This window comes from Protopterus annectens, chromosome 1.part1, assembly GCF_019279795.1.
Source record: "Protopterus annectens isolate FY-2018-M chromosome 1.part1, PAN1.0, whole genome shotgun sequence".
NCBI classification, from domain to species: Eukaryota; Metazoa; Chordata; order Ceratodontiformes; family Protopteridae; genus Protopterus; species Protopterus annectens.
In genome coordinates, this window is record NC_056726.1 from 1,085,306,827 (window position 1) to 1,085,321,473 (window position 14,647).

The following is a 14,647-nucleotide window of genomic DNA, read 5'->3' on the forward strand; positions in this document are numbered from 1 at the left end:
GGAAACGTAAATTTCTCAAAATATCCTTTTCTGGTCAGTCTCTGGGATAATTACATGCAAATGTAAGGGCTAAAATCTACCATGAGGAGATATAAGACTAGGCTTCTTAAAATCCTCACAGATCGATAGTTTAGCAAGTATCTATGAACATATGTACTTATGAGCAGGAATGCTACCCCCTGACTCTGTGACTAATGGATCTTGGAAAAATAATTCTTCAATAGATAAATTACAAATAAGGCAGTGAAACAATAGAGTACTTATCAGAGGAACAAAGTTAAAAAAAACAAAAAAATAAATAAATAAGAAATGGAAATCAATTATTTGGATGAGATGAAGGGAAAAACAAGCCACTTTTTACAACTGTATTTTCTTCCTTGTACAGAGTATGTGCAATCAAACTGCCTTGGCTTACTGATATTATGTGTTGGTTGTTTGTTAGCGTAGTTGACTGTATTTATTTTTATAATTCATCCCATATTTTATGGCAACACACAGCTTGCTATCTCTTGCTTTGGTAAAACCAACTTTTCAAATTCATTGGGGACCCCCAATAGTTAAACATGTTTTTGTCAGGGTGCAAGCCACAACATGAAGGGCTGCACCCACATGCTCCTTTATCCTTGTATTTAACAATGTTTATCTTTCTGAACCTTGGAGTAAAGGGGAAACATTTCTTACCCTGCACTTCAGCAGTCTTATTTGCAATATCATAGATGTTTGCAAATCGAGAATTGACAACTACAAATCAAAGCACTGGTGGTCAGTAAGAAATTCATCATTGTAAAGATATGTACTTTTATAACTGGTCAGCATATTTTGTAGTCATTAGTTTGAAAGTTTGTAAAACATGTCTGAAAGATAAATCTTGCTAATAAAGTAAACCTGTCCATGACTATTTCTAACTTCTCTGGCACACTAATCTTTCTAGCATGCTATTCTACAGACTTCTGTACAGTTCTAAAACTAGTAAATATAATTTGAAACAATGATTTGACTTCTGATATTAAAGTCTTTATCGTTAAAAATATCATTATCTTTCGTACTATAGTTTATGGAATCAGGAACAGAAAGTCCAAAGTTTATATATAGTATAACTGAAAGCCTTACATTACATTTGCAGAATTTCAGACTTATCTACTTAACTAAAGCACAGTCTGTGATCAATACAATAAATTAAACCAACAAATGAGCCCGAACAGGTGCAATCAAATAAACTCCATGCTTGTCATGAAAACTGTGTGGTCGTGTTTCATCTCTGAAATAAAATCAATCAGTGACAGATTTCTTCCAAACAAGACTGTTGTGTTAAGATAAATGCATCATAAATGGATTTCACCTGCATTCCTCTTGTGTTACAAAGTCACAAAGTATGGATTACCTACAAATTCTCACTAATAGATTAGTATTGGGAAGCCAACTGTCAGCACAAGAACAAAACAATTAATATAACCAGGAAAACAGAAGATATATTTGCAGATAAACTGTTCCTCCGTGTATAAACAGCAGAAATCTTATTATGAATATGTTGTTGCTTTTGTCAAAATATAAGATACAGCATGTGTTTCACATGTGCAACACAAAAACAAATATATTACAAATATTGACACCTTTGTAGATGCTTTATCTCAGCCTTAGAAATCATAGCATTGCTTATATCCACCCAGTGTGTTTTGGCATATTATTGTGCAGTGATTTTTTTTTTCCGAGAAAGTGACAGGTATTGGCATATTGCATTTTTCACTGAGAATCTGCCAGATGTTGGCACCATTTACAGTTTCTCTGAAGACTGATGCTGCAGACTGCAAAATATATATCAAAACTGAAATAAACAAATTTGTCTACATCAATCACAACAGCTACATTTATTCCACACAATAAATCTTGGCAAAGATTTCATTCTGTTTTAGCAATGACTGGCATTCTGTTTTCAAAATCAGGATGACACTTAAGCCTAACAATTTCTAGCTAATCATCAGGTTTTGTGCTTGGAACAACTCTATGAAAAAAGCTATGTACCAAAGTAATAACTGCTATTTATTTGATTTGCTAGCAATCTAAAATGCTTTAACTAGCAAGAACTGTTGTTATGGTAATTAAGAGTACAGCCTGAATATGAATAACAGCCTACTCAGAAACGTTTATTCAAAATATGAGAATATGTAATTTGTGAGGAACAGGCTTTTCCAAAATGATACACTTGAGAGACTGCTGCTATAGAAGTAAAATTTCAGAGGCCTAAAACAAACTTGTAAACTAAGAAAATCACATCCTCTGTACTGATTTCTGACACAATGACACTGCTCTCCATTACCTGGATTATCATCCTCCCACATTATTGCTACTTACTTACTTTTTGTAACTTTTCTTGCAGTACTCTTGTCATAGAAAATACTTCAATGCCCTAAACCCCTTTCCTTTATATTTTCTTTTTGCCCTCTTATTAAAACCTCCCTTCCATATTGCTTTCCTTTGTTCTTCATCAACTAATTTCCTCCTCCTTCCACATTTATCTTATGTTGTACTTCCTTCTTCAAAATTTCCATTTTCTTTTATCTAATGTTGTTTAACTAAGTTGTGATATTCTTCAATGATTTTTTAAATAAATCTGCACTTCTACTTGTTTCAAATACATATTGCAATTATTATTGTTTTGGAGCTTTTCTCCCTGGACCTCATAGCTCTCAACCTCTTAATTTAAGAAATCTGGACAGAGCCTAAAATAATGGGGGACAAGGCCCAAAATTAGGGACAAATTTTAAATATTGCTCTTAAAAACTTGGAAAGTTGCTTAGAATAGCAGAATTTCTGTTTAGAATGCATTTTCTGAAGGGTATGAAGTCCTAAATTCAGATGTATGCTATTATTTAGTGATTTCATTCCTCGGTGATTTGCAAGAAAAACACAAATTTTATGAGGAACAGACCAAAAATATCAGGCAAAAATCTGGACAGTTGAGAGGTATGCTGGGCCTCCAGTGAAAAGCGGTACTGCCCTGTCAGACTTTCCCATAAAACAAATGCAATAAATAAACAAACAAACACAAAAGAAATAAACAGCCAAACAAACAATAAATAAATAACTAAGGCATGCCCTGGGATTCAATAAACTCCATATAGGCTTCGCAAGAAGCCTTCACAGAGTTTACAAGTGTATACAGTAGTGAGTGGAGTGCAGCAGCGCTTATTCCATATTCATACCATGCACTGCATTTAAACATAAATAAACAAGGTTTTGTGGCCAGCAACAGTGTTGCTGGCCAGGAAACCATGTAAGCAAAAATGGATAGCATTCCTGTTCAAATCAGAGCACTGATGATCCACGGTTCTTGGCAGAAGGGTAGGGTCAGTAGGGTTTCACAGATAGCTCTCACTCTCTTAGAGCAAGACATCTTGGTGAAGGCCAACATAATGGGGGGATAATGGCCCAGAAATAGGGACATATTTGATATATTTGCCCTATACAAATGTGGTAGAATAACCAGGGGTTTGTGTTAAGATAAATGTTTTGAAGGATTTGAAGTCTGAAACTCAAAAGTATGTAATATTGAGTCACATCAGTCCTGAGATCATCCCACTGATATGGCAGAAAGCCACAAAATTGATAAGGAATACATCTGGATATTATGCCAAAATCTGAACAGTTGTTCATAGGTTCATATGATGATACTAGACTATTGCTGGAGGCCCTTATAAGCCTAGCCATGAATTTCAGGGACACAGATTCGAACCCAGGGGTGTATTTTCTGTTTCTCATCCAGTTGTCTAGGTCCCTGTTAGAGGGCTAGAGAAGTACTCTGCTTGACATGGAGAGGGAGTCTATTCCACAGATGGGGGAGTCCTTGGAACACAAATCTATCCTGGCAACAAGTTCTAGCAATGTCACAGACCAAGTTGAAGCCTTGCGTCTGGGTTGCGGGACTGGAGTTTGACTTACAGATATGCAGCAACTCCATCAAGGCTAGGTCTGAGATGGCCTTGTACGCCAGACACAGGTAACCTCTGAGCAGTGTGTATGAGATGGAGTAGAGGCACAGGGCTTTTAGCCTATCTGTATAGAACAGGTGTTTGAAATCCTGGAGTTTCTTGGTCAGAAACCTCTGTGGTCTCTCCAGCTGCTCCATGTGCTTGGCAAGGTACATGTTAAAGGGGGCACTGACTGTACTCAATAATGGGTCTGATAAGGGAGGACTACAGGGATGTTATGAACTCCTTGTTCCTGGATGAAATACCCTCACTTATGAGGTGGGGCGTGTAGAAAGCCTTCCATACAACAGAAGCAACATGGTGGTCAAAAGTCAGGTTGCTATCAACCTGGGTGCCCATGTCCCTCACGACTGATTGTGTGCTTAGTAAGTTATTAATGTGATAATTGGGTGTGAGGTATGAATGTTAAATATATGGTCCAAGCACAGTACAGGACAGTATATCTACACTGCAGGGTATTCTGAAACCCCATTTCTGACATTCTGTACTGAAATTGTGTAAATGATCTGTAAGAGTACATGGACTGCCATGTAAAATAAACAATAAAACAAGCAAACTGAGTAACATAAAATGTTTAATATGACATGTAAAATAAACACTCAGGGTAAGTGTTTGCATTGATTAGGGACACACAGATGAATTGTAGGAATATACACAGGGAAAGCAGACAGGTGAAACAACCTAATGTACAGCAGATGAGGGCATGACAATGGAAGATGGTTGCAGCAGCGCCACCATTCACATATCATTATGGTGCAATAGGGGCTGTACAGTGAAAATGTGTATTATGTGACTGTCTCACAAGGTGACATAACAATAGGAAGGATGTTTGTGTAACATAAACATAATTAAATGAAGAGTGCAGAGGACCACTATCGGGGATGTTACATACAATTGGGGTAGGATGCATACTATGAAGCTGTGCAAACTGATTTACCTGAATATGAGTGTAATCTCAGCAGAGATCTCCAGCAAGTGGGACACAGGTGAAGGCTCATGGACAACAGCAAACAGAAGCAACAACAATCTTGGACAGTATCAGAAAAATGCCACCATTGATCCCATGCCTCTGACGTAACATACATGGCTTAGAGTGATCAGAGGTAATTCTGCACAAACACACTTGTTCAACTATTTTGATACATTCATGCTGTATGAGGGTAATCACACACACTATCCTGGCACTGTAAAATCTGCTGGAGGTGTTAGAATGGATACTGCTATACCTGTATGCAACATTATGAGCAATACAGGCTAGTTGAATGGAGCGCATGACAGATATATATGGCACAATCCACACTCACAAATGTTATCTGTGCCATTAATTTTGTCAAACACCTATGTCTGTACTGTGTGCATCACCAGAACAAGGTAGCACATATGCATCTGGCGTAACAACTTGATGGGGTTCCGCACCATTAGACAGTCATGTTTATGCCACAAAAATAATACCTAGGTGTGGTTAATAAGCTGTGTGACAGCTCACTGTGACAAAGGTGGTACACTTCAGTTGTACATCAGTGGAAGATGTGTAGGAGGTACAGGATGAAGGGTGCATTGTACTCAGTTACTGGTGTGAAGAAGGCTGGGAACTATGACCTCTGATGTGGATGTCCTTCACATACTCAATAATTGTGTTACATACAAGGGAGTAGTCAGCAATGTGACCATATGCTGTTGGATGTTACACTTACCATCCACCCTAGGACACAGATTGCATACTTAGTCATCTGATTATAGGGGGTGATGTCCACATTATACTTGGGTTGTATGCTTGTTTTCCTGATATAACAAATCCCCCCAAGTTTTCTTGTCACTGTAGGTGTTGTCATAACTGTGACAAAAATCTTTGCTGTGTGTTGATACTGTCTGTATTATACTAATATCACAGTTGGAAACAATAATTGCCCACAATGTGTAGTCCTTCAGTCAGCTGTTTGGACACAGGATGAGTATGTCATCTGTGATGTCCATCACTTAAATAATGGATAGGAAAGGGCCTCGCAGACAACCCTGATATATGGATCACTGGACTTCAGATATAGTTCACTTCACACGTCAACATAGTTAGATGCCACGTATGTGATCCACTGGTCTATCCACTTGGTGATATAGCTGTTTATGGCCTCATCTGACAGTGTTGATTGAATACCTCAGTGTGGATTTGTCAAATGCTTTGGCCTGGTCGAGTTCAATAGGATGATAGTGTTGTCATCATGCATGCCCTCAATATCCTCTTTGAGGATTTATATCAAATGTAACAGGCATGATGTAGCACAGCTGAGGAAAGTCAGGATGTGTCTATACATGCATGCATCAGGTGCTGTTCCCCCAACTCAGACGGATGTATCATTATGTACACCCTTCTACAGGAACATAGCCTGTGTGGAGGGTGTGTTGAAGTGTGTATTCAACCATATCAGGAAGGTGCATTGTGTCGAGTCACTCCACAGGTGATCAGTGATGTCACAGCCCACCGATTCAGTGTGATAGGCACAGATGAAAGTAAGACAGTGCATACTGCCTATCTTGATCTGGCCTAGTTTTTTGACACAATCCCCCATGCAAGTATCATTGAAAAACTCTCCCAGGTAGGGATTAACCCTTATGTCACTAGATGAGTAACCAATTGGTTCACTGACAGAACACATACTGTGAAAGTTGGTGAATAATACTTTACCAGTAGAGCTGTCACCAGTGGTGTACCCAAGGGATCTGTGCTTGGCCCTTTACTGTTTGTAATCTACTCCTCGACGGTTCAGATTAAAATATATGGCCTTTGGCTTACCAGATTTGCTGATTCTTGCATATTGGGTGCAATCATTGAGTCCACTGATGATAACATACTACAGGAGGAGCTAACACAGACAAATGATTGGTGACAAAGCCACACAGTCTACAAATAAATGTTGAAATGTGTCTTTATTTTGTCCTTCTGGAAAGTGGAATTCCATGCTAATTACAGCACTGACAACAGTCCTGCTATGTTGAAACTCAGTGATGCAAGTGCTGGGAACAAATGTAGAAATCTGAGCTATGACCACCAAGTATCCACACTGGTATTGAAAACCCGTGTTGTGCACATCATAAGTCATGCCATCATATTCAGATCTTAGGAATGTATGACAGCGCTGTAGATAAACCACATCAGAACAGCAATAGAGTATACTGCTCTCTTTTGCATGTACCTCACCAGACACATGCAGCAGCTGGACAGACCACAGGGGTTTCTCATCAAGAAAACACAGTGCATACAATCCATGCCATGATGTATGTGGATAGACTGAAAGCCATGTCACTGTAATCAGTATTGCATAGGATAAGGTGACTTTTGCCAGGCATCCAGGCCAGTCTATGACAATGCCCTGGTGGGAATAGTGCACATCCACAAATCAGATATAGCCAATGACATCAGCAGTGTCTGTTGAGTAGACTGTGGTAATAACAGTGCCCCACATGGTGGTATAAAAGGCTATCTGCCATGTCAAGCAACAGCATAAACACACACACATGCACACACACATACACACACACATACAAACACACTTGACTGCAGTGAGACTAGAACCCCTACTATCTATGTACACAGACTACAGGCCTCTGTATTTAAGGCAAATGCCATACACAGCTCAGCTTTGACTTGGAGTGTCTTAGACAAAGCTTTATAGATGATGACATCAGCAGTATCTGTTGAGGAGAATATAGTAATAACAGTGTCCCACATGGTGTAAAAGGCTGTCTGTAATGTCAAGCAAGAGTGCAAACACCCACCCACACACACACACACACACACACACACACACACACACACACACACACACACACACACACACACACACTTGACTGCAGGAATAGAACCCCTACATATCTAAGTACACAAATTACAGAACTCAGTACTTTATGCAAGCACCATGACACAAATTTGACTTTTACAAGACAAGACTACAGGTCAGCTTATAGTGGATGACATCAGCAGGGGATATTGCCGAGAAGGTGTTGGGAGGCCTGCATGAAATGGAAGTGGAGGCATGTGCAAGTATCAAAATACTGTCACTACAATGGATTGAAAGAGGAGGAGTAACTATAGGATGTACACTTATGCTCTTGATACACACACACACACACACACACACACACACACACACACAACACACACACACACACACACAATTGACTGCAGTGAGAACAGAACCCCTACCTAAGTACACAGACTACAGAACTCAGTACTTTACGCAAGTGTCATGGCACAAGTCTGACTTTTATTAGACTGCAGGTCAACATATAGTGGATGACATCAGTGGGGCATGTTGCAGAGAAGATGTTGGGAACCCTGCATAGGTTCATAGTTTCTTAGGTTCACAGGAGGTTACTAGCCTAATGGCTGTAGAGCGTTTGCACACCTAGCCATGTAAAAACAAGTACCCTTAATGAGCGTAGTTATATGGCTGTTGTTAACAGAATGCTTTTGTAATTGGCACACACTGGCCCTGTCCATGAGGTACTTTGGCGTCACCCCAGGAGTGAATTTACAATCAACTATCCAGTTGTCAAAGATACACTTGAATAGGGTCATTGAGGAGTACTGCTTCAAAAGCAGTGAGAGCCTATTGCAGAGGAGTGGCACATCTAAACCACATAAAGGCATTCAGCACTTTTTTTTTCATTTCAAAAAGAGAGGAATGTTGGGGAATGGACGTAGGTATGTCTGGGTCAGGTAAGTTGGGTAGGTGAGGAATCAAATGCAAATATACAAGACAAACAAGACAAGAGACAGGGATGGCGATGGACACAAAAATTTGGGGGACAACATGATTGGGTTGAGGGAGGGGACAATGCGGGCTCATGCTCATCAAGCTTGGAGACAGTGAGAATCGAGTCCTCACCCACTGGACTATCATCATTGTCATCTTACTGTGCTGCTGCCTGGAGTGTTTGATGTCTCCTCCTCCTGTTCCTATGAAACATGAGTGAAAGCAGTCTGTTCATCCAGTGTAGGTGTAACTAGTGTGCAGCACATGACACTACACACCATCTCTGGAACTCATTGCAGATGCTGAAATCATCACTTCTGTCACTGCCCCCAGAGGGTACTACTGCACCAGCTTCTGAGGCAGTACTACCTGAGGGTGCAGGTAGTGCAGGGGCAGCAGAGACACAGTGCTGTCTGGTTGGCTCTCAGATGTACTGGGCATAGATGCTCTTGCCAGTAGCACAGGGGTAGGCTGATCCACTGGGCTGGCCTACTTCACTGTGCTGTGTAGCATTTTAGTGATGTGGGACACATGGATGACATGGATACATTTTGATGACACATAATAAAAAAAAAAAACAGAGATAAGATTGGAGTGAGAGAAAACAAGAGATAAAATTAGTACTATCATATGTGATATGCAATGCATTAGCACAATTATGCAACTGTTTTGTCTGAAATATTACATTTAAGTATACATCCAGACAGATGCACACTGTACTACAGATTACTGAAAATGATCCTTGCAATGTGTGTATACTGCACATATGCATGCTCCAATTATACATATGACAGTTTACAGCAGGGCATGTGTGCCACTAGTATAGAGTTTTTAATTTAATCTAAATATTATTGAAGAAATAACAGTATTGTATAGTTATGAACTGTGTATTTGAACCCACAACCTCTGACTGCAGTCTAATATTAGACTCTCACAATTGGTTTGTGCAGACTAATGCATGCATACTTGCTTTTACAGTTGGGATATGCATGCTCAATTTGATACAACTATATAAAATACCTAAACAGCTATATTTAGCTTTTAATGCTTCAAAAGTACTTCGTTCTGCTACATGCATGCCACTTGCTTCCCTCAGTCTTTCCAGTTGAACAACGTGCTTGCTTGTTGAGTTCATACTCTCTGGCAGCTGGGGAAAGAACAGAAAAGAACAAAAAAGCATTATGCATACCAGTCTTGCCTATATTAAGCTTTCTAAGTCTTATAAGTAAATTTTATACTAACATAACTATGGGATGTCCACAGTCTCAAATTCCTCCAAACGGTTAAGAGTATCCATTTTCTCCTGTGTAGGTCATTAAAATAATGCTTACATGGGTCTCCAGTGTGTGGGATACCAGTGGCACTGGATGCAGCCTGGGCCAAACTATTCAAGCCTCAGACTTGCACTTGGAGCCAGAATAGTGTCCCTGCAGAATCCTTTGTTTGTGGCGCTTTACCAGGGTCTAATAAATATCCTGAACTCCTGGACACCCCACCTCTGTGCCCTAAACCTGGCACCTTCTCCTTTAATGCCAGCCATGTCTACCAGCCAAACTAGAGAACTGGAGACTGATGTTTCCTGCCATTTCCTGTTATTGCATTTACTGGTAGTGTACAAACCCAAGCAATACATTTACATGATGTTAAGAGGACAGCAGCAGTGCCAAGTGCGGAGGAATTAAATAATTGCAATTGGAAGGTTAATCTGACACTTGGCCTTAATTTGAGGGGTGTCTACTGATGCATCTTGGAAATATATATTGGAAATTGGACGGTAACTGTTAGGTGAGTTAGGTTTGCAGACATGACTGGGGGCATAAATGTAATGACCCAAGATATTTGTTTTTACCTTTATACAAAGAGAAATTTTATTTTTACATTGTGGGATTTAAACCTAGGCATAAGGGGCAAAACATTTTCTTCCACTGCATTGATTTTCCAGCTTTGCCACAGAAGAAGTACTGCTCAGACATAGTCAGGAATCATAAATAAATACACGTGACAGAATGGACTGTTACATATGTATGTTTGTGACCTGACAAGGTTATTGGATATAGATCCAGTTGTGTATGTGTCTTAGGCAAATGTAAAGGCATGCATGTCCAGACAGCAGAATTATACTTACAAAACTATACTACACAGTATACCCTTAGTCATACATCTGAAAACACCATATTGGTATCTTATCCCACGTATATATATATATATATATATATATATATATATATATATATAATTCATATCAGTTCTACGATCTAAAGTGTTATAAGTGAGAGTGAATATAATGGGAAGTGGAACAATAGTAAAAGTGTATGAAATATCCTGTATTAGAACACAAGACCATGTGTATGGAAGTTCTACACTGATACCTGTTGCCACAGGAATTCTGAAATAACACTTGTCTAATTTTCAGTTCATTGCTATAAACTGCACTGTCACAACAGTAAGAAAAATGGTTACACACTCTGTACTAGAACCCAGGGCCATCTGTATTCCAGCTCTACACTTACATCTGCTGCTACAGGACTAGTTACATGACATTCCCTAATTTACTAATCATTCTTAAGGTCTCTGTGTTAACTGCCATGCAATGCCCCTTAGTGGATTTGCACAGTGTCCAACTGAATTAATTGAATGCATCTGGTTTCAATTATTGGCTATCTGAGTACTGTCTGCGGGTGTTCTATCTGCTTCCTAGGTGGGCTAGTTGTCCAGTTTGCACACTGCTATGCTTTGTGCAAATGATGTAAGCACAGCCAAACCTGACATTCATTTCTTCCTTTTCCCATGATTACACTAATTGGTGCATCGACTGCCTCCCCCCCAAAAAAAAAAAAATTTAAAAAAAGAAAGAAAAAAGGGGCAAGTAATTGAAATAAGGAAAATCAGTCTTTGACATACACACTAGAAAATGTTGGTTAATGTGAAAATTTTCTGGATAGATCTGGACTTGAACTCTCACTCCAATGAACCTGAAGAACACAGTAAGGTTGCCTTATCCCTCTTTGGCACACAAACAGATTTGCAGCAGGGAACTGAAATCATTCTGCACAAGGCCAGCTGCAACATCATCTACAGTAATATGAAACTATACAGCTGTTATTTGTGTATTTATTTTGGATGTAAGGCACTAAGTGATCACACAACCACTTCTGATTATTGCTTGCAAATATATAGCTCTGTCTTACCTCTCTGTGTTTGTTGGTCATTCTTCTATTATCTGAAAAGTGATCTGAGACATGTAATCTGTAAACCATTCTATACCACTGGCCTTAAAATATGTATGAGGATATTAAATGGCATTAATATCATATGCAGTTGCCAACAAATGAAGGATAGCTTTGATGTTAATGAACAGAGCCTGTGAATTATGTGCTGCTTACTTACATTTCCAACATTACATTTACACTTTGTAAGTCTAACATGATGCATCCACTGGATATAGGGCAGCCAGCAGTGCTGTTGTGTTTTCCTTCTCCAACCAGTAATCATTCACAGCTGCAATCCATTAACAGCAAACACCGAGGGAGTGCCATCCACTATGTTTTCATCCGCTGCATAGAGCTAAGTATTTGGGATTCAACAATTCTAATCAGTTTATACCTGATTTGTATCTTCACCATACTAACAATCCTGAATCTACACTATATAAAAAGGCAACTGTGCAGCTAGGAAAACTGAATGTGAGGACACGTTTTTATTTGAAGAACACAGAACAGGGGCTAGTAATTTGGGATATATCTGCACAGACAATTACTGAACTTGAGAAAGTATGCTTGCACTTTGTCAGCTACATACTGCATATGCTGGAATATAATTAATAAAAATCTAAAGCAAAAGCTTTTACACTTTTAACTGTATGCATTAGTTAGAAGTGTACTGACATTTGCATGTTTCTCAAGGCATTTCATAGGTATAAGTGATTGGCAGTACCTTAAAATGGAATGTTCTGTGATAAATCTGTAGACATGTTTCAGGAAAAGTTCATTTCATGGCACTTTTAGCATTTCAAAGATGGTTTGTTAGTAAAATGTGTCATTGCCTGTCCTTTGGGGGTTGTGAGCAAAGCTGCATTTCTGTTATGGCACAAACAAGGATCTGTTGCTATTGTTACTCTCCTTGTTTTGCATCCAGCCTGTTGTTCATATTTTACATCTCTAGACTCTCTTATGTTTCTCCAGTGGGTAATACTGAGATGCTACCTTTTCTATTTTATCTGGGAACATATTTTATAGTTATGTGATACTTATGTTTAATACTATTCTATTGTCTTTGAGGACACATAGGATTATGCCACCCAGGTGTCTCACTCCTTGAAAACCACCCTTCACTGTTGCTGTAAATGAGGTTATTGTTGACACTTGTAGGTAACATGGTGCCTTCCTGCTTGAAAGGGGACAGGAGACAGATTACATGAGAGGATGCACTGTGTGATAAACACTTAAGGCACAAACACAGACATGGAGAGAGCAGTATGCAGGAGAATTGAAAAGGTAGCCTTTGTGATCACCTAGACATACCTATTGGAGTATCTAATTCTTCAGTGGAGAACTGTAAAGATAGGTGTGCCAGATTGTAACAAATATACGCCTGTCTATCTTTTTGCATTAAATGTTGAACTATATAGTAAATTACAGAATTTATAGGTAATATTTATGAATATATATCTATATCTGTACTGTACTGGTTATATCTTATAATTGTATTTTATGATCTGGACCTGTATGACCATGGGGTCTATATTGCATGATCAAAGCTTTAGATAGTCGAATACCTAAAGCTCAATCACTAAATGTCAAAGTCCCAAAACCGCGAACGGCGGTTTCCACACAGGTAAACAATTTGTTTGGCCGTTGCGCAGATTTTGCCCTTTCTACAATGTGGAGTGATCTTGGAGTTGGTATATTTAGTTAGGGGGTGTGTGGGGGGCACAGCCCCCCACATTGGTGGGTGAAGCCCCCCCACTTGATTTGTGTTTAATGTTTTTTTTTTTTTTTTTTAGTTGGGACAACAGCATTGTTTCCCTGTGTTGAAAATGCTGTTCACAGTTTTGGGACTTCGGCATTTAGTGATCGAGCTTTAGTTATTCTACTAACAAAAGCTTTGATCATGTAATCTAGACCCTGACCATGGCAGTAGCTGAAATGGAATAGCATGGGTTATTTCATTTTTTCTGCTCAACAAACATAACTGAATTGCATAAACAGCAAGCAAAACAGAAAACAGCATTATTAATAACTAAAAACAATGTTCCTATCTGTTTTTCACCAGACTGGAATGCATGACTACAAATTCTTATGCTCACAACTACTTACCACTTTGCATTGAAGTCTAGCTCCACCTACATTACATCACTTCTCTAATCTCATTATATTCTTCATTGTAGTGTCTATGCCATTTTAGACAGCCAGCTCTTTGAGATGTTCATAGCCTTGATGAAGAAAACACATTGTCTTATAAAATAAGGTGTTTGCTACAGAGGAATTATTTTGATGTGAGCAATAATAACTAGGTAGAGCTGTGATGTGCACAGAGCTTGCATGAGAGGGTTACACATGGATTTCTTCTTCTATGTTGTCAACATACAGGTATAACTTTCTGCTATGCCAATTCATGTGCTGGTGCATTGTCATCATAACAGGGCAATCCTACTTCTAGCATATAGCAGGGCACCAGAGAGGACTCGGGTGTGAGATGCTAACAACCAATATCTGGTTGTTTTGAATTTGATTATCTTTGCCATCATTTGCATTTTGTCTGACTTATGAGCTCACATCCTGGCAGAGCTCACAGATCACTTCTCACACTAGGCACTTTTACTTTCTGTCTATACTTTTTGACCCTCCCTTAAAATATTCTTATATCATTTGTCACAGGTCTAGTCAGGATAAAATAGACAAATCTGTGTGG